This window comes from Triturus cristatus, chromosome 4_1 (genome assembly GCF_964204655.1).
Source record: "Triturus cristatus chromosome 4_1, aTriCri1.1, whole genome shotgun sequence".
In the NCBI taxonomy this organism is placed as follows: Eukaryota; Metazoa; Chordata; class Amphibia; order Caudata; family Salamandridae; genus Triturus; species Triturus cristatus.
In genome coordinates this window covers 1,056,036,782-1,056,057,319 of record NC_140585.1, presented here as the reverse complement: position 1 = coordinate 1,056,057,319, position 20,538 = coordinate 1,056,036,782, and positions in this window count along the sequence as shown.

The window sequence follows — 20,538 nt, the reverse complement described above, 5'->3', positions numbered from 1 at the left end:
AGAGTCCAAATGAGTCTGACACATGCACAGGATTTTAAACAATTGGATTTCTTTCAGCAATTCATTGCAGCACTGGTATGCATGATTCAAGAAACGCCGTGGCAGACTCGTTTCAGCCGCTTAGGCTTTCATCAGTGCCTGGTTTCAAAGCTGGTTCTTGCTCCGGAAGCTGTTTTAAATCTCATGGTGGTAATGTAGCCACTCCCATTAATTAGATGTTTTCAGCTCCTCCTCTGCTTCGCTGCGATGCATATATATATATATGCTGAGGGTTTTTCTTTAATGTAAGCTAAGGTATTGCCGTGCCTAACCATAACATCTCTTTAACCTTTGTTTTTTTTTCAGTGAATTCATAGCATTTTCTTTCATGGGAAGGAAGATTTTGTTATCATACCTAACTATGCTAACCACCCTCAGCACATGGTCTTCACTCATGCACATCAGAGAGTTGGGCACAGGGCCTGGTCAACCCATCGCAGGCGCCCAACAACCCTGTCGTGTGGCGCCTTTGGCCTTTGTGCTTGTGACCAACCCCCGCAGCACAAGGTGTTCAGCCGTGCATGGCACGGGGTTGGGTGCAGGGCCTGGCCTGGCCTGTCACGAAGCCCTGTGCTGAACCCCCGCAGGTGGAGAATACCCTATTACTGGTGAACCATCACAAATGTGCAAACATCAACAGCCACCCACCCAACTTTGTATCACCTTTTTTTTGTTTTGCTCTCGGGGTAATCTTGCAGTAAACTCTTGCTAGTTTGGCTGTACTCATGCACATTTTCATGAGGGCCATGCTGAGTACCAGGAGAGTACCTTAAGCCCCAAGCATGCTAAAAAAAAATAGTTTTTGCATTTTGACGCCAGGGGTCCTGCTTGTACCTCCACCCTGTCTTCTATGTAGTTTCAATTTAATTTTCAGGACACGGGGACCTAATCCCTGAGTACAGCAACATTTCTCTACATGTTGTGGCCAGCCTATATAGTGCCCGTCTCATGGTTTTACCGCATTCCTGGATATATATACATTTTGGAGCTTAATTTCCCAAACGTCTGAATGAATTTTCACCAAAACACAAAAAGCACACTTTCTAAGTAAAGATCTAGCTTTATGACAAATTTGCTCTAATTCTGTTCAGCAGTTATGGCTGTTGCGCTGTCTAAACTTTGCTATGGAATTGCATGGTGAAATAGCATTTTGAGATTCCCCATTTTCTCAATCATTACTTGATGAATCACCCCAAAACTTTCTGGGAAGCATTGCAGGTGGGGAAATTTTATTTTTGGACAGTTTTATGAAGATTGGTCAAACAGAGCAAAAGTAATTAGCGAAACAAAAAAAGCTCTTGCTATATAAAGTCTGCAAAGTGGCTACTATCACTGTGTAATATATATTTATATATATATTTTGTTTTACTACAAAAGTGTTTTAACTTTTATGATATTTCTTTGTTTATGGTTCCCTACCGCGTGCAGCTTCTGAAACTGTTTACATATATGACTTGCATTACAGTAAACCGTGAACAGTAAAAGTGCAGCGTTTTTTAAGTCCTAAACCATTGGAGGTTTTATGAAGATCATCAGAGTTAAATATGGTCTGACTAATTGTTTTCTACTGCAAGCAAAAGATGTTAGCCACATATTTTTCATAAAATATTTCCATTGATGTCGATATTAAAGCTAGTAGTATTATTGGGATATTTGAGCTATAATGGTTGTCTTGGTGATGGTACTTGTGTGAAACTGTTGCTTAGATTGTCTGATCCACGTGAAGTAATCTGTTATGATGTTTCAGGCGTAACTCACTAGTGGAGGGAACCCTGGCAAGGCATCAATGCCCCCGGGAACGTGTGATGTGGTGCTCTGTAATTAAGTCGCCTCCGGAGACGCTGTGCACAGGGGTGATTCCCTCATGCAGAGGGGTTTTCTAGGTCGGTAAAGGTCATGGCAGGGACACAGTGCCTGCATTATTTATGCATGTCTATGAAGTTCAGAGAGAGCACATTTGCACAGAGAGAAAATGCATTTTCTATCATGGTTTGCCTTCACTACAGAATGCTAGCAGCTCTCATTGAAGATAAAATAAATCAAACATAAATGCAAAATATTTACATTTAAAGGAAAATAATCCAATTTGTGCATCCGCTGGTATTCAACAATAATTGTAAGCAAATACTTTCATGTCACTGTTATTATCCAGCTTTCAAAGGTGCTTTTTCTTTTGAATCGGTGTGTCTGTCTGCTCTAAGATAAAAAGCATAAATGTAATGGTTTGCTCAAATGGCAATCTGTCCAATACTCTGTGTCCCAGCTACGATTTGAAAAGGTGCAGCTGGGAAATTATACCACCTTAAAAATAAATTAAGTGGTCAGTGATGAAGGCACCCTGTACTGCCATGATGCTGAATGAATGAAGAATACAAAAAGGGATGGATGAAATGCTTGGATGAATCTCAGCCACGGGTTAATTACTCACCGTGCCACGTGAGTTTAGAGATTAAAGATGAAATAAAGAAAATTCGAAAAATATTTACAAAGAAGATGGTAAATTCCTTAAGGTACACAAGCTTCTTATTACATTGTGTTAGTGATGACACTGATAATGAGACACTCAAACAAAAACTGTCAGTGCAATACATAATATCAGAGCTATTAGTGCAAATGAACATATGTTAATACTTCCAAAGTGGACAGGGGCTTACACGCGTTGATAAAGAAGCAGTCTCGATAGTTGACACGTGAAAGCAAAGATGACTGATGTTGTCCTACAAGAGAGTATGATTTACTTTTTATAAACACTTTTTATTGTATTCTAGATAACATAAAGGCAATACATACATCAGGCATGGACATTGTTGTGCAATGACAGCAGCATGTAGGCACGTCAGAATGGGCAGCAGCACTGAATGTACAAAGTCAGGGGTTCAGTGATAATGGTACATTGAGTCCAAAATTATTCCACGATTGGGCCCATATTTTTCTGCGTTTATGCACATCCCGTTCCTGGCATATAGCCTTTTCTATGTATGAACAAGAGTCTCTCCCCTGCAGCCATTCCACGTGGATTGGAGCCATGTTGGAGCGAAATTGGTGTGTGATATCCCTTTTGGACAGGCCTTATCGGATGCTGGCACTCCAACATAACACCCAGAAGTCCCAGTTTCAGCGCAAGATCAACAGGACACCCCAGAATATTGGCAAGAGTTGAACCTATTTTCTGCCATAAGCATATGGAAGAAGTTGCTGTTTTTCTACTTACACTGTTGCCAACTGGGGTAATAGAATCTGAGTAAAAGAGTAAACATTTGAATTGAATGACTTGAAGGTGTGTAGGGATGGGTTTGCGAGGTGCCATTTTGGCCTCGGCCCATTCTTCACCCTCCAGGGCACACCTCTCCTACTCCCAGTGGGCCTGCAGCACTGCAAACTGATTGGGCATGATGATTAGTGTCGTTAGTGTCTGGAGTTCATAGCGGAGGAGCCGCCGCTGACTGCAATGAACAATAGACAATGTAACACAATAGACAACGTAACACATACTCAAAGGGTACCTCTTGCCAAATATCTGACCAGAGAGCTCAGGTAGCCATCAGGCAGGTGCGCAGTCTCACCAAGCACCTCTTGTTCTTTGCATTCTGGTCCTTACAGTTTTGTCCTTTTTATTGTAAATGGAGAATCACAAGCACCACAATGGATCATTGCTTGAACTGGACAGGTTCCAATTGCTGAAGATGTGATCAGGCTGCTCTTTATAGGCCTCCCTCGACCAGGACCCCTGTCTCATATCAGACAAACAACTAGTATCAGCCTTCTCTATCAATCAGTCAATCAATATATCACTCAATCAATCAATCAATCAATCAATCACTATATTTACATAATGGCTCAAAAGAGCGACTAAGCGCTGTTGAGGCGAGAGCTAGGTGCCAATCAAACAATTCTGAGGGCCCTTCTGAAAGGCAGATGTCTCTTGGTATGCCTCTGATTCTGAGGGATGGACTTCCTCTGGAGAAGGCACGGATATATTTGCCATTAATAACATTGCATGCCATTAACTACAAACTTGAAAATAAGCTATTAACAAAACAAATTGAAGTACCTGCTGCAGAAAATCTGTCATATTTCACTTAGTATTTGCAGATACCTTAACCCTGAACTTCTTTCTATGAAGAGCGATGCATTATCCAGTTGGGTCAAATTGAAAAACAAGTGTGATGGTTACATGTTTTTCATGTTATTGCAACCATATTTTACAAAAACAAACAGGTAAAGCATACCGACACTTAAAAGTGGCAGTCATATGATTACAATAAAAATGTTAAGTTAGAAAATATTAATCGTCATAGATCAATATGGGTGCTGCCTAGAAGACATCTGCACTTAGAACAGGATTCAACCCACTTTTTAGTTTTAATTTGTATCACAGGAAAATATAATTATTATTGAGGGAAGAATAAAGGTACCCTTGACTTTGAATTACTGTAACCTGAAGATATTGTCGATGTGTGTAAAGATGACCAAAAAAGTATTAGCTTTAGCACTTATGTTTCCTTCTTTTTAGATGGATATGCACATATGACCAAGCAAACTTTTTATGATCACAGTGAAAGAGAGTCAATGGATCTGATGGGTCGACCCATTCCCAATACTGCAGATTGTGGGGGGCAGAGGCAAAATGTGAATTACAGTTGAACAGACTACTGGATGTGGAGCCCTCCCGGTATGTACTGTAATATTGTGGAACGTGCTGGGCACTAGGACCAGCACAGGAGATCGAGAGGTGGGAGGAGAATGGGTGGCGGAAGAGGAGGTGTCAAGGAAGGGAGATTGGAGCAGGAACAGGACAGCAGTGGTTGCGCTAAATAAAGCTCCCACCATAGAATTGTGTCGGTGTCGTGTATCTATGCGCAGCGACACTACATCTGGCGATGAAGGTGGTCGTGGACCTTGCCTGCATTACCTGTATCCTGGTGTGCGCTCCGCTGCCTCGGAGCTGCTGTGCTGCGGACTGGGAGCCCACCCCGGTCGTGTTGTGCCCCTGCTGTGTCTGCCGTCCGCTCCGCTTTCTCGGAGCTGTTGGGTTATACCGCGCCCTGGGTGTCCACCCTAGTCGCGTGTGCCTCCTGCTGTGCACCTTCATTGCCGCAACCCGGGAGCCTACCTTAATCGCGTGTGTTTTCTGCTGTGCACTCTTCTGGTCGCGACCCGGGAGCCCACCCCGGTCGTGCAGGTTCTGGGCTGCGAGTGCCCATGTTGCTGCTGCTGTCTGCAGGCATCTGTGGAGGAGTGTGGGGTCTCGTACTACACCCGGTGGCTGTGTTCATCATACCTGAAGGTACCGGTGCCTGCCTGTTCCCGCGCTGCTGCCACTGCATGAGTCAGGCCTTGTACTCTCGCGAGGACCGAGATTTCACTGGCGGCCATCTTTAAGTCAGGCACCTCAACCAATCCCCTGCGAGGAGTGCCCAGCAGCCATTTTGACGTCAGGCAAGTGCTGGAATCACATCAAACAATGGAAAATGAATAACAGATGAGCTGTCACATGTGTTTCAACCACATTACAGATCAACATTAACGTAAGAAGTGGTTGTCCTGTCGCCTGTACTTGATCACCATTAATGTTTGTGGTAGTAATTATATGTCAAGTGGCTGTTGGGACTGCCCATTTCCTAGGCTCTCTGCTGTTGAGCCTACACCATACCATAAGTGTGGATAGCGTCAACTGTACTGCATTTGCGCCGAGTGACAGGCGCTGTGAAGTTTCCTGTGTTTAGACTCCTCACTACACATCAGTTGCTCAACCATATTTTGCACATTCATATACTATGTCTGGATCTCCAACGTCAAGACAGCGTCATGCCTCTGTTAGCACCAGCATTAGGCCAGAGACGTGCACAGCGCAAATGGGTGGACACAGACTTGGCATGCTCGGAGTCCCTTTTCTCCGCCCGCCGGAACCCTTAGTCCTCATATCGGGGGGAGGCATGGGCCTTCGCTGGCAGGAATGGCTAGAGGATTTTGAAGACTTCATGAAAGGGTCACATGTGACTGAGGAGAAGCAGCAACTGATTGCACTACGCAATTTAATCGGGAAAGATGTTGGTCAGATTATAAAGGAACTTCCGGCTGACGCTGCTTCGTCCTATGCAAATGTGCATAACGCACTATACAGAAAATTTCTTCATAAATGGAACATTGATTATGAAAGATACACATTCAATCTGGCATCTCAAGAAAAAGATGAGCCCATGAGTACATTCATTACGCGACTTCAAAGCTTGGCCCGCTACTGTGAATTTGACTCTTTCACGACAGAAGATGCCCTTCGCCTGCGAATCATAGAAGGATGCCAGTCTGAGTCGTTACGCAGACGTCTACTAAAGAAGAGTTACTCCCTGGATGAGATTAACGAAATGACGTGAGTACATGATCAGGCAGAAGAACATGCAAAGCGAATGGAAGCTGGAAGAGGTGAAAAACGAGAACAGGCATTCTGGCTCCAATGTCGCAACACCAACAGGTCTTCCCCTGCAAAGCAACGATCATCTAGACCCAAAATTCAGTCTCACTATACAAGTCGTCGTCGTCGCAGTACCAGTCGGACGGTCAAACAACAGGAGCGCCAACTTAAATGTTATCGCTGTGGATATGACTTCCCTCACACCGAGACTTGCCCTGCACTAGGCCAAAGATGTAGGAAGTGTGGCAGGGACAATCACTTTGAGAACGTCTGTGAAACACCTCGCAAAGACACTCACAGAGACACTTACAGACAATCCAGATAATCCAACACTAGCCATCATGCTAAAGCAGTGTGTGATCGCAGAGATTCTTCCACTGGCTCTTTGAAGTCCAGCCATCATTCTCATGACACATATCAATCACGTCGATCACAATCTCGTGAGTCGCGGTCACTTTCACCAATATCGCAAGACAGTGATGAATATGTCTGCATGGTCGCGGATCCGGACAGGCTGAAGAAATATCCGCGACAACATCTTCAAATGGACACACACATGGCCAAGTTTGTTCTGGACAGTGGAGCATCTCTCAACTATATTTCAGTTGCAGAATACAATAAAATGAATCCACCACCACACTTGCATAAAGCTGCTGTGCGGGTGTACACATGGATGTCGAAGGAACCTCTTCCTTGTTTAGGACAATTTCCGACTAATATCACATACAAGGACAGGACTATTCCGGCCCGTATTCATGTCATTGACGGTCCTGAAGCAGATTGTCTTCTTAGCTTGCCCAAAGCGGAACGGCTTCAACTAGTAGAAATTTTGTACAAAGTTGATGATGAACCTGACATAGTTCTAAAGTTTCCACAGTTATTCACTGGACTCGGAAAGATGGCTCATTGTCAGGTTCGATTGCATATAAATGAACGTGTGACTCCCATAGCACAACATCACAGGAAAACTCAATTTCACCTTCAACAGTCCGTTGAGGAGGAACTGCAGGATCTTCTCCGGGCTGATATCATTGAGAGAACATCAGGATCCACTCCTTGGGTCTCTCCAGTGGTCGTAGTACCAAAAAAGAGCTCACCTTGCAAAGTGCGTCTCTGTGGGGATATGAGAGCACCCAACACCGCCATTGAAAGAGAAAGACACCCGGGGCCTCAAATCAGCGACATGATTGCGTCAATCAACGGTGCGCAAATATTCTACAAACTAGACCTCAACAAGGGCTATCACCAGCTGGAACTCCACGAAAAATCGAGATATATCACCACATTCTCGACTCACCAAGGCCTGTTCAGATACAAAAGGCTCAGTTTTGGGGTCTCATCTGCTGCTGAGGTTTTTCAAGAGGCCATCAGGAAGGTAATCCATCACATTCCCAACACTCTAAACTACAGTGATGACATCCTCGTCTATGGAGCAACAATGCAAGAACACGACACGGCGCTGGACCAAGTCTGTCATGCTCTTTTGGATGCCAATCTCACCTTAAATAAAGACAAATGCGAATTCACAAATCCACACTGAAATTCTTCAGACACATTTTCTCAGGTGCCGGCATTAAACCTGATCTGGAAAAGATTGCAGCTTTGAATGATACCCCCAGGCCGCGAGATGCTGGAGATGTGCGTTCGTTTTTAGGCATGGCAAGCTACTATGCACGCTATATCAAGGAGTATGCCACTATCAGTTACCCTCTGAGAAAGCTGACCAAACAAGGCCACCAATTCCAAAGGACCACGAGATGGGATCAAGCCTTTCACGTGATCAAAGCTGCGGTTGAATCTGCCAACAACCTTGCATATTTCAATCCTAGACGAAAAACTGAAATCACCGTGGATGCGAGTCCTGTAGGACTTGGAGCTATATTAGCTCAATATGACAGAGAGCGTGATCAGCGGTATATTGTAGCATATGCCAGTCGGAGTCTCACAGACACAGAGAGAGCATACTCTCAGCCCGAAAAGGAAAGCCTGGCGGTAGTCTGGGCCTGCGAACATTTTCACATCTTTATTTATGGAAAACACTTCACACTTATCACGGACCACCAGGCCCTGTTAACCATCTTCAGAAATCCCCGAGCCAAAATTCCACCCAGAATAGAGCATTGGGGCATCCACCTTCAAGTGTATACCTATACCACAAACCAGCAAAAGCTGCAAATCCAGCTGACTATATGTCCAGACACCCCAAGGCAACGTCCAAATCCAATCCATCATTAGCTTAGGAATACATCCATTTTGTAGTGGCTCAAGCCAAACCACCCGCAGTCCCGTTGGAGGCCATCCTTGACGCTACCAATAAAGATGCCACACTACAAAATGTAAAACATCGCATTCAGACAAACAGCTGGAGGCATTTGGAGGAATCCGGACAGAGTGAACAAATTGACAGTCATGAACTGTTCTTTTTCAGACATGTGAAGGATGAACTGTCCATCACCTCAGATGGTCTTGTACTAAGGGACAAACGGATCATCATTCCCAAACAGTTACGCCAAGGAGTCATCAACCTAGCGCATGAAGGGCACAGAGGTATTGTAGCCATGAAGCGAGCGCTGCGGGAGCGAGTCTGGTTCCCTACGCTTGATCAGATGGTTGAACTTACACTGAAAGACTGCCCACAGTGTCAGTTAGTAAGTCAAGAGGATCCACCTGAGCCTCTCCAAATGTCTGAATTGCCGGATGGCGTTTGGCATCATGTCGCAGTAGACTTCTTTGGCCCATTACAATCTGGCAAGTATTTCTGGTCATAATGGACGAATACTCACGTTTCCCAATTGCGCACCTCATAGCATCAACCAAAGCTGCTACCACCATACCTGTACTTGATGAGGTTTTCGCAGCATGGGGCATACCGAAGATAGTGAAAACAGATAATGGCCCACCATTCAATGGGCAAGAATTTGCCGCATTTGCCAACCACCTGAATTTCAGACACCGGAAGATTACTCCCTTGTGGCCACAGGCCAATGGAATGGTGGAAAGATTTATGGCCACTCTAAAGAAGACCATCCAGCAGGCAGAACTTTCAAAGTATGATGTGCAAGTGGCTTTAAATGAGGTATTACGAGCATATCGAACCACACCACATACTACCACAGGCAGATGTCCTGCAACGTTAATGTTGGGTCGCACAGTGCGCACAAGAATACCAAATTGGGAAGACGTAGCTAGTGGTATTCATCAAGACTCTGAACATGTAGAATTAGCAGCAAGAGACAGACTGAAAAAGGAAAAGATGAAGGAATACGCAGACAGACGGAGAAAAGCTGCACAGCCATCCATCCAGGAGAGAGACTGGGTATTGGAGCGGCAAGAACAACAGAGAAAAGCAGACTGTCGATATCATGCATGCCCACTGTTGGTGACTAAACAAAAAGGGACCATGATCACGGCTGCGTCAGAGGACAAGAGGATCACAAGGAATGTGACACATTTTCAGAAATGCACGCCCGAGCAGTGTGGTAAAAGGAGATGCACCTGAGTCAGTAAGTGATCATCGACCTTCCACGTCTCCTGACGAAGAGGAGCAGGCGACTCATGAGGTAGCACTCCGGCCGCAGCAAACTCATCGAAGACCCGTTCGCCTGACTGAAGAACTGTAACTATGTTGTTTTCTCTTATTATTTGCTCTGGCATGCACGGACACATCTGAAGTATTTCAAGTTGTTTAAGAAGGGGGAAGACGTAATATTGTGGGACGTGCTGGGCTCTAGGACCAGCACAGGAGGTCGAGAGGTGGGAGGAGAATGGGTGGCGGAAGAGGAGTCAAGGAAGGGAGATTGGAGCAAGAACAGGAGAGCAGTGGTTGCGCTAAATAAAGCTCGCACCATAGAATTGTGTCGGTGTCGTGTATCTATGAGCAGCGACACTACATGTACATATATTTAAATATATATTTTAGATACATGAATTTAGTGAAACGGCTAAAGCTGTGTTAGGGCACCTCTAATATTAGGATATACCGATGTTCAGACAGATTTCTTACGTAATGTATCCTGCCCTTATCTGTGCAACCTGAAGCAGAGTCAGTAGTAAAAATCTTCAGGGCTGCGCTTCACGTCATACCACACTAAAGTCTATTTAAATGGGTGCAACCATATGTCTACTCACAACTGTTCTGAAAGCACCAGGGACAGCTTGTCGTTTTTCATCTGAGCATCCTTTGAAGGTTGATGTGTGTCCCTTGGCTTGGTAATCCCTGGGAGGACGTTTTCTTCAAGGTTACACATCCAAAGAAACCTTCTCCCCTGCCAATGCTGTGCCAGCAATTCTCTCCAGCACTCCGAGCCTGGACACTGTCGCTGCGGTCAGCGGGATGGAAACCCTGCCCACCAAGGAGTTTCGCATACCCACTTTAAAATACATTTCCCATACTTCTTGATATCAACAGAAACACATTGTTCCAATGCATGGATTTCATTTTAATGTCCAACAGTTTCACAGTTTAGTAGCCCTGGTTTACTTCTATAGAATAAATTGAGGGGTTTGCTTTTTCTGTTGCATTATAACAATAATTCTGATCATAATTCGTATTATTAGTAGTAGCAGAGCAGCAATAGTATTACTAATAGCATTTAATGTTATTGTTATGATTATTATAATTAGTTTGCTGATTGTTTTTGTAGTTTACGTTGCTTGGTAAAAAAAACTCATTGGGTTCTAGTGTTCCTGGTGACAGAGAGTCAGTCATCTGATTACCTTAAGCATCATATCTTGTCGGAAGACAATGCTAATGAAGGCTGATTCCGTTAATTGAAATAGCATGCCTCTTTCCTTTCCTCCGAGTTGTCAGATGCACTCTAGAAGAGACGTGTGTTGCAAACGTGAAACTCGTTAGTTCAAAGGGCCTTCTTGCAGCGCAGAGCAGCAGCCTGTGTTCTAGGACTCTGAGATCTAGTTCTGTTTTAGGAGAAATGTAACATCACTTCTGAAGATCTGATGGAAGATTCTCAGAAAATGCATACCAAGTCTTCCTGCACGAGCTAATCTCAGAGGTAGTGTCAGAATTAGTTATTTTTATCTCTTCTTACTGGAACTAATCTGATTAGATGGGTGAAACAGTGAGCCAGTGAGCCAAGTGCCTGAAAGATTAAAAAGAACAGACGTTTGTACATGGTACAAAAAGGTAGATGTGGGAAAACGGAAGCTTCAATACTGGAAAATATTATATTTACGGCAGTAAAGAAGAGCTGTGTACATTCCCCCTAACATATCACGCTGAAAGAAGGGTTATTTTAGTTCCATGTTTTAATATATTTTAAGGGCATCCTCTGAACACAATTATTGACCGAGATGTCGCAGTGTGTGTGATTGTAAGCAGCACACCCTTGAACTATACAATAAAGGTACAATACTGAACAGTGCACGCAGACCAAATGTATGTATTTCTGTAATGGCATAATGCATGCAGGTAACAATGCTTGGCAATAAGAGTGCTGTGAGTGTATAGTGAGTACAAGTGTGCCTGCAAGGTTACATTATACAGCGCACCTTTGGTTCCATTTGGGGAAGCCCAAGCCTGCCTCGGATGCCATGAGGAGTAAAGGAATCCCCTCAGACCAATTTATGTATTACGGCATTCCTGTGACTTGGATGGGATACATAATGGAGGAAAGGTTGAAGGGAGTCTCCCTTGACACTTCAAAAGGTTGCTGTTTGGTTCAGTGATAGATCACAAGGAAGGGGCCAGGACACATCTCAGGAAGACGATGGAGCTGATAAGGGATTCATAAAGAGTAGTGCTAGGACCCTGAGAAGAACCTTTTGTTGCACATATCACTGTGGCTAAAATTCAGTTGTGAACTCTGGCCACTCCTATGAATTGTGTTGTGGGTCAATCAGCTTCAAAGTCCTGCCTGCTTCGACCAACATGCTTTCAAGGAGAAAGAAGTAAAACAGAACTTCAAGAGAAACAGAACCCCCACATAAAACTTCAAAGACTCAGACCCTAAATCACATTTTGGTGTCTAGAAATGGACTATGAGAAGGGGAGGATAAGACCCCAAACTTTGACATCCGCCAAGCAGCCAGACAGGCTGTGAGGCAAGTTGAAGCTCTGCAAGACCTCTGCTTCTGACCACTACTGGGGGCCAAGGCCTGCCAGCCTTTATGCTGGTTGAGGGGACATCACCCAGATCCAAGATCAACTGTCCTGGAGCCTGTATCACCAGCGTCTGGCTGCTTGCCAAAACCAGTGTGCCCTGTGAGGAAGATGGGAGCGTTGGAGGGGGCGAGGTCCAGCTTCGTTTGTTGAATTTGAGTGTTTTTTAAACTGGGAATTTGATTGGAGAGGGAGGGGAAGTCGAACCCTGATTTTGGGAGAATCCTTCACCAACAACTTTTGTATATGGTGCGGTCTAGTTGTTTTCACTCTGGGCACTTTAAAACGGGACACTGCGCAAGTGTGTAGCGGGTGCGCTGCTAGCGCACCAAAGGCTAACCTAAGGCAAGCCCGTCTGTGCCCGTCAGTGTACCGGAGGCGGCCGGCACCGGAAATGCTGCCGGTTCACCATCAGAACAGCCAAATTCCATCACGTATGGTAGAGACAGCCTTCTTAACATCGGTAGGTGTATGAGCTGCAGGCCTCACCTCCCTATACAGTTGAACGATGATCATCTTGTTTGTAAATACTGCAACTGGGTGGTTTCCCCCAATCCAGGGGAACGCTATATAAACTCCAACACTGGTACACACATAGTCCAACGGGGCGGTGTAGGCAAGCATCTGAATGCTTTCTTACTCTCTACACGCTCAGCAAAAAAACATGAGCTTCAACTCCACGACCTGATGTTTTTAACTGAAGCGTGGCTAACTGAAGCCTCCAACCCCACTATGGCTGGCGCAATTCCGCCGGGTTACCAGATCCTAAGGAAGGATTAACTCGAGGGGAAAGGAGGGGGTGTGGCCTTAATCTTTAGGAGCTCCTTCAGCTGCATTTCACTACCGAGCATGGAGATAGAGGGGGCAGAGAGGATCTCGGCCCATCAGTCCATCGTGGGGGTAGTAATCTACCGCCCACAGGGGCCGGCAGGAGCATTCTTGGAGTCTATCAGCCATGCTATCTCTCCCATACTGGCTAAATAGGGTCACTGCCTGGTCCTCAGAGATTTTAAGATCCATATGGATAACCCCTTGGAACCAGAGCCTATGAGGCTGCGTGAATCCCTTGACATTCTTAATCTGACCCCATATGTCTGCCTTCGCACTCATGAAAAGGGGCATACGTTGGACCAGATTTTCTCATCTAATCGGATCGAAATGCATACCCCCCTTGCCTTAACCTGGTCGGACCATTGCTTGATAGGTTTTAGAGTATGCAGGGAGCTAGACAGATCCCAACCACACGGTGAAGCTTGCAGCAGCAGTTTTAGGCCGTTCCATCTGCTCTCCCCAGAGGCTATGCAAAATGCACTGAGTCACTCCCCTATTCCCCTTAGCGGGAATCTTGAGAGGGATTTGCACTCCTTAGAGCATTGCCTTCAACTCTGTGCCCTAGAACTTGCCCCTCCCACCTTAAGGGCAGCTCAAATAAACTGAGCTTCTGCCTCTTGGTTTACGGAGGCCCTTAGGAAAAGTGTGTGTAAATGACTTGAAAGAGAGTGGCGGACAAATTATAAATCTACCAATAAATCCATTTATAAACGGGCTTTGAAAGACCACTATAGGAAAGTCCGCGAGGGAAAGAAACTTTTCTTCTCCACCAAAATCGATCAGGCTGGTAATAAAAGCAGAGAACTTTTCCATATTGTAAAAAGTTTCTCATCTCCTACGGCAATCGGTTGCCCGTGTGTTCCCACGAGTGATTGGACCAATCTTATGGCCTGCTTCTTCTATCATAAAATTAAAAACATCCAGGATTCTTTCGAAGCTCAGTCGCCAATTCTAGAAGCTGCCATTGGTCTGCCCCCTGATGCTAGCCGTACTACTGACTTCTCCCTTCTGCAGTTTCCTGCTATCACATTGGAGAAAGCCCTTGCACTCATGAAGGCTCTTAAGTCCGGCTCATCATCTGATCTGTCCAGCAAAAGTACTGACATCTATTGCAGAAGTGATAAACCCTATTGTGAATTTGATTTTGAACACTGCCCTGCGGGAGGGGCACATGCCACAAACCTGGAAAAATGCAAAAATTCTCCCGCTCTTAAAGACACCCACGGCAGACCCAAGGGTCGCCAATAACTACAGGCCTATATCCTTGCTGCCTTTTTTCTCCAAGGTTTTGGAGAAATATGTCAACACAGTCACCACGGATTACGTGGAGGCCAATCATCTTCTGCACACTAGCCAGTCGGGCTTCAGAGCTAATTTCAGCACGGAAACGGCCTTGCTAGAAGTCGCTGAAACTATAAAAGCTACTCTGGATAGAGGAGGCATTGCGGTTTTGGTGTTGTTGGACCTTCCTGCGGCCTTCAATACCGTGCCCCACAATAGATTACTGCAAAGACTTAAGGAGGGCGGTATCGGAGGCACGGTATTGAGATGGTTCACCTCCTTCTTAAATAACCGTTTACAAACTATTTGATCCCCTCCTTTCTCTGCTGTAATCCCTCCTATGAATGTGGGGTTCCCACAAGGCTCAATTGTGAGCCCAACACTGTTTCAAATTGTATATGGCCCCTCTTCCACTACTCACCGAGAAATACGGTGCCAAAATAGTGTTGTATGCGGACGACACGAAATTGCTGTTCACTTGTGAGAAGGGTGCTGAGATCAAAGATAATGTGATCAACACCTGTCTCTCAGAGGTATTCTCTTGGCTTAGACAAAACCAACTGAAGTGCAACCCTGAAAAGTCAGAGATTATTTTCTTTGGCTCACGTCCTTGTGAAGCATGGCACAAATGATGGCCACAGGAGATGTCTCCCCCCACATCTTCAGTTACCACTGTGAAAATTCCTGGGGTCAAATTGGATGCTGCCCTCTCTATGAAGGTTCAGACCCAATCGGTGGCTGGGACCTGTTTTGGGGTACTGAGAATGCTGAGAAACTATCTTCCCCTGCTCCCAGTCTCTTACAGGAAGATGGTAGTACAGGCCTTGGTGGTTTTGAGACTGGACTATGTAAACTCCCTGTACCTGGGCCTCCCGGATTACTTACTTGACCGATTGCAGGCCAGGGCCATCTTTTTGGCAGGACCGAGTACATGCACTACCCATCTTCTGTCTTCCTTACATTGGCTTCCAGTTCGGAAAAGAATCCATTTCAAAGCGTTAGTTTTGGTCTTTAAAGCCTTTCATACGATAGGAGCCACTTACCTTAGGGAAAGATTTCAATACTATACACCTCAACGTACCTTGACGTCCTCTGCTCAGTTTCTGACCTCTACTCCTAAGGTCTTGCTCTCCCGGGTAGGGGGAAGTTCCTTTCAAGTGGTGGCCTCTCAGCTGTGGAATATCCTTCCTCTTTCTCTTAGACAGGTACAGGACCTCCTCACCTTCAGGAGGAAATTAAAAACATGGCTTTTCCAACATTAGGTCCTGGCCGGCTTCTGTTTTGGGCTGTTTTTCTGCTTGGTTGTTACGTGGTTTTTCTCTTAGTGCCGGGACACTCCTGGGAGTAGCTGCGCACGTTATAAATACCAAATAACATAACAGTGGGGAACCTTACCAAGAGGACTTCCGGAGCGAGTTGTGAGGAGAATGGCTGAGTATTGATTAGGTGTTTGTCCGGGGCAGGAAAGGTCTGACTAGCTCCGTAAGCCAGTACAGGGCCGCTGTGATCTGAGCCATGCAAGGAGCGTCGTATGGGAACCGACAGGCCTGCCCGGCCTCCCAACGGTGACCCTGTATACTTGAGTGGGCCATAGTTTAACTTATTTGCGCCAGGAGCATGAGACTTGTGACAGCTGATATCAGCAACACAGTATGCCAGGAGGGACTGCTGTAGAGAGGGTGATCACACCAGAGGAGTCTGCGTCCAGACTGTGAGTAATGTGGCAATCCCATATGCCAGGAGGGGCTGCCGGGACCACTGTGGCCAATAGATAGATTGTTGCCCTGACCGAAGGATTGCTACTGTGTCCAGCGGGTCAAGTCTGTGCCTTGTGATCGGTGAGACAGAGCAACATTGAGGTGATGCAGATTAAAATTACACAGTGTGACAGAGCGACCCCAAGATCCGTAAGCCAGGGAAGCCCAGAAGGACACTGCAAGACAGAGAAACATGAAGACTAGGGCCGAGGGGCAGAAAATAACTCGACACAACAAAGCAATGCAGAAAAGGGGGATTCAGAAGGTCAGAGCTAGACAGAGCAAAACAGACAGGGGCCAGAGAAGCACACAGCTAGACAGAGCAACACAGAGGCAGAGGGGAGAGAAGCACACAGGGGAGACAGCTGGAAAACACACGCACTATCATACAGTGCTCAGGAAAAAAGGAGCACCTAAGAAAAAGGCCAGTGAAAAGATACAGTAATGCGTCCATGCTCCAGAGGACAAACAAACTCATGTAAATGAAATAAAGGTCATGCAACCCATCAAATAATAAATAAGCAAATGAGAGTAACAATGAGTGCAACCAAAGGAGAATCAATGGGGGGCTGTAAGCCCATTGCAAGCTAACAAAGTGTCTTGCGACAGACTTTACATGTCCTGACTGTTACTAAACCTAAAAAGTAGCTGGAAGGGCTGGATTGAGTGCTAATATTAGACCCAAAAAATAAATATTTAGAAGTAGTACTCTATTATACTACGTAAGCAGGCATAGCATGTGAGCTATACTATATATAGTTTCACCCCAAGGATCCTCTTTTAAAAAAAATATATAATTTCATGCGCAATTCACCAAGTGTTGGGAGTTTTGAAACGAAACCTATTAATTATTCCAATAATTCCACAACTGGTGCAGTATTTGGGAGTAGTACTTATCCATAAGAGCAATTTATGTAAATGCTTTATGAAGATTGTTTCTCATTGAGAACTGATTTCTCTCAGCCCACCTGGCCCTGAAAGTAGTCCCTTCCTGAAGTTTAATCACTTACTTTCTGTTTCTTCCATGGCAAGAGGAACCTGTGGCAGGAGAAGCACTTGATCGAGTTCTGAAGCCCAAGGAAGGGCTTGGAATTGTGCAAAGAGGGAAACATGGCTCTTTCTTTAGTGTGACTGTGTGTGCCATTTGCAGGTTTGCTGCGCCTGCAGTCTGAGAGCCACTGATCCTGACAGCACCACAAACATACTGGAGGAAACAATGGGGCATATTATCAAGACAGGCGATAAAATTATCGCCGCTTTAGCGGCCCGAAAACTGCCGCTAAAGCGGCGATAATGGGCTTGATAATATGCTCTATGGAATTCCAATTGAAGCCCATGTTAGACGTCCTTCACATCTAACATGGGCTTCAATTGGAAATCCATAGAGCATATTATCAAGCCCATTATCGCCGTTTTAGCGGCAGTTTTCTGCCGCTAAAGCGGCGATCATTTTATCGCCTGTCTTGATAATATGCCCCAATGTGGCTAATGCTATTTCAGTTAAAATAAAAAAAAACAGGTCCTTAATTTGAAGGAGAAAGCAAAGTAATTGGCTCTGGTAAATATTTATATGAAACACCCTGGCGACAATCTCCAACCGTCGGCCCCCGACCCCTCCCACTATGCTTTTTTCTTCCTGCGAACCAAACCCTCCATTTGCAGATATCTTAATTGTAAAACTGTGTCTCATATAAGTTTCTGCATCTAACCCCATCCTTTCTGTCTCAGAACGTGTCTGACTGCTACTGCATGCCCTCGAGACGGAGTATGAGCGTTTGGAAAAAAGCACTGTACTGCACAGACTCATATTTCTGTCTGTGGCCGAGAAAGCGAGAAAATAATGACTTTTTAATCTGTGTTTGGAAAGATTTTTCTGATGAAGTCATCACCAGTGGTATTTCCAGGAAGGCATGGAATGTGAGGTAGTAAAATATTGCCTGTGGTCTGTCAGATACAATTTAGGCATGATGTAGATTCCATACTGTAATACTACTGGGCTTCCCCAGCTAAACTCTAATGCTCTTTACGATTCCTGGCGATCGGCCACACTTCACTAACTGAATATGTGGCGCGTGTACATTTTTTTTGAATTGGCTCAACACACACCCCGTAGTCGCGTCTGGCTAGAAAGGCACGAGCGGCCGGCGTGGCGCAAGAGCAGTAATTGTGCCAAGGACCTGCAGCGTGACAAGCTTCAGGGAGCAGCTGCTGGTCTTTGACGTGGTGGCTGGGCCCCAGATAGGCCAAATTTATAGACATTCTTTTTCAGTCTGCCAAAGAAGTTCAACAGGGTCAAGTTTATCTAAAATAATCGGTCAGATTAGCCCAGAAAGTGTAAAGATTTCTTCCTTCTTTCTAGGCTTTCCTGAGATCAAACTGCAGAAATCGACTTAACTGTATTTTAGTACTGTCTTGGATTTCTAAATGGTGACGCATTAAGGAGCAGATTTACCAGGCCCCTTGTGTCACTTTTGCACCGCCGTTGCGTCACTTTTTGTGACGCAGCTGTGGAGTAAACAATACGCCACATTGCGGCCCATTTACAACATGATGCATCTAAAGAGATGCGCCACATTGTAAAGCCATGCATCACATTATACCTGCATCAGGTATAATGTATGCAGGGTGGGCGTTCCCAAAAAGCAAACTCTCGTAAAAGTGACACAGTGAAATGGATAAGATTTCACTGCGCCACTTCTAGGACGCCACTGCGTCAAAACCTTACGCCTGCTTCAAGCAGGCATAAGGAGTGACACAGTAAAGTAAGTATAGGCCTTGCAACACGACTCCAGCAACGCGTGACTTTTGGTTCAACAGATGAGTCAGAATTTCTCATGCATCTGTCAATCCTTGCGTCATGGTGCGCTATATTGTGAAAACGGCGCATCCATGGTGGCACAAGAGTATTGCAGGCTGGCGTAGGGAAACAGATGCATCTTTACATATGCGTCAGTTTCATATAAATCTGCCCCTAAAACATTTGGGGCAGATATACAAGAAACGAACAAAGCGCGGTGCAGCAAGTCATTTTGCTGCCCCACGCTGCGTTAGTTTCAAAGCACAGGGATGCAACATCTTTACAACAATATGTTGCATCTCTGCGCTTCCCCCTGCGCTGGCACACACATGCACCCTTGCACCATGGTGCAAGGATACCTGCGTTGTGGGGAGTTTTTGTGTAGGAAGAAGCACCTTCCTGCACAAAAACTGAATTCATTTCAATTGAGGTGTTTTCCTCTTCCAATGCGTGCTGTAGAATGCAGTACACATTGAAAGAGGAAAACAAAGGGGAGAAATGAAAACATTTATCCTCGTTGCACCTCGCTATGCCACTCCTAGGGTGGCGTAGCATTCTGACGCATTTCCAGATTTATGATTGCTCGTAAATCTGGAAATGCATCAGTGGACATGGGTGTTGCGTGGGAACACCCACAGCAAAACCTATGTCATGCCCTAACACGCAAAGTGTTGTGTGAAAAGGGGCAATATTTACAAGCCACAGGTAAAGCCAGGCAGGGTGGCTTTATGTGTGCTTGTAAATATCAGGCAGCAGGTTGCACTGATGGTGCGTCGTGCATTGTGACACACCGGCTGAATAAGGGGCTCGTAAATCTGCACCAAAAGTCTTCTGACAGAGAACTTCAGCAACACTATGCATTTTAATGGTGTGACAAACGACGCCGTTTATGACAGGTTAATCCTTTTCCTTTAATTGTAAAAAGAAATAAATAAATAAGCGTTGGGCCCCCAGTTTCCTCAAAAACTCGTGGTTGATGCTGTGGAATTTTGGGGTACCGAATATCATGGCTCAGTCTTGATTCCACGTCATCAAATGCTTTTAGTGGGGCGGGTACCCAGTTGCAACGGGTCTCTCGTAGGTGCAGTTTCCCAGGTTTATCTTTTTTTTTTGTCGCCTCATTATGCTGCAGGTTAGAGTTTCCTAGGAGAGGGATCACAGAAGCTGCTAACTCCCCACCTATGTGTTTCACCCTGAGTAAGATCTTTTCAGGACTAGGTTCCTTAATTCTTACAGGCCCTGGTCCATCCCAAGATTAGAACACAGGTCTTAAATCATTGGACTCCTTCTGAGTAATCAAACA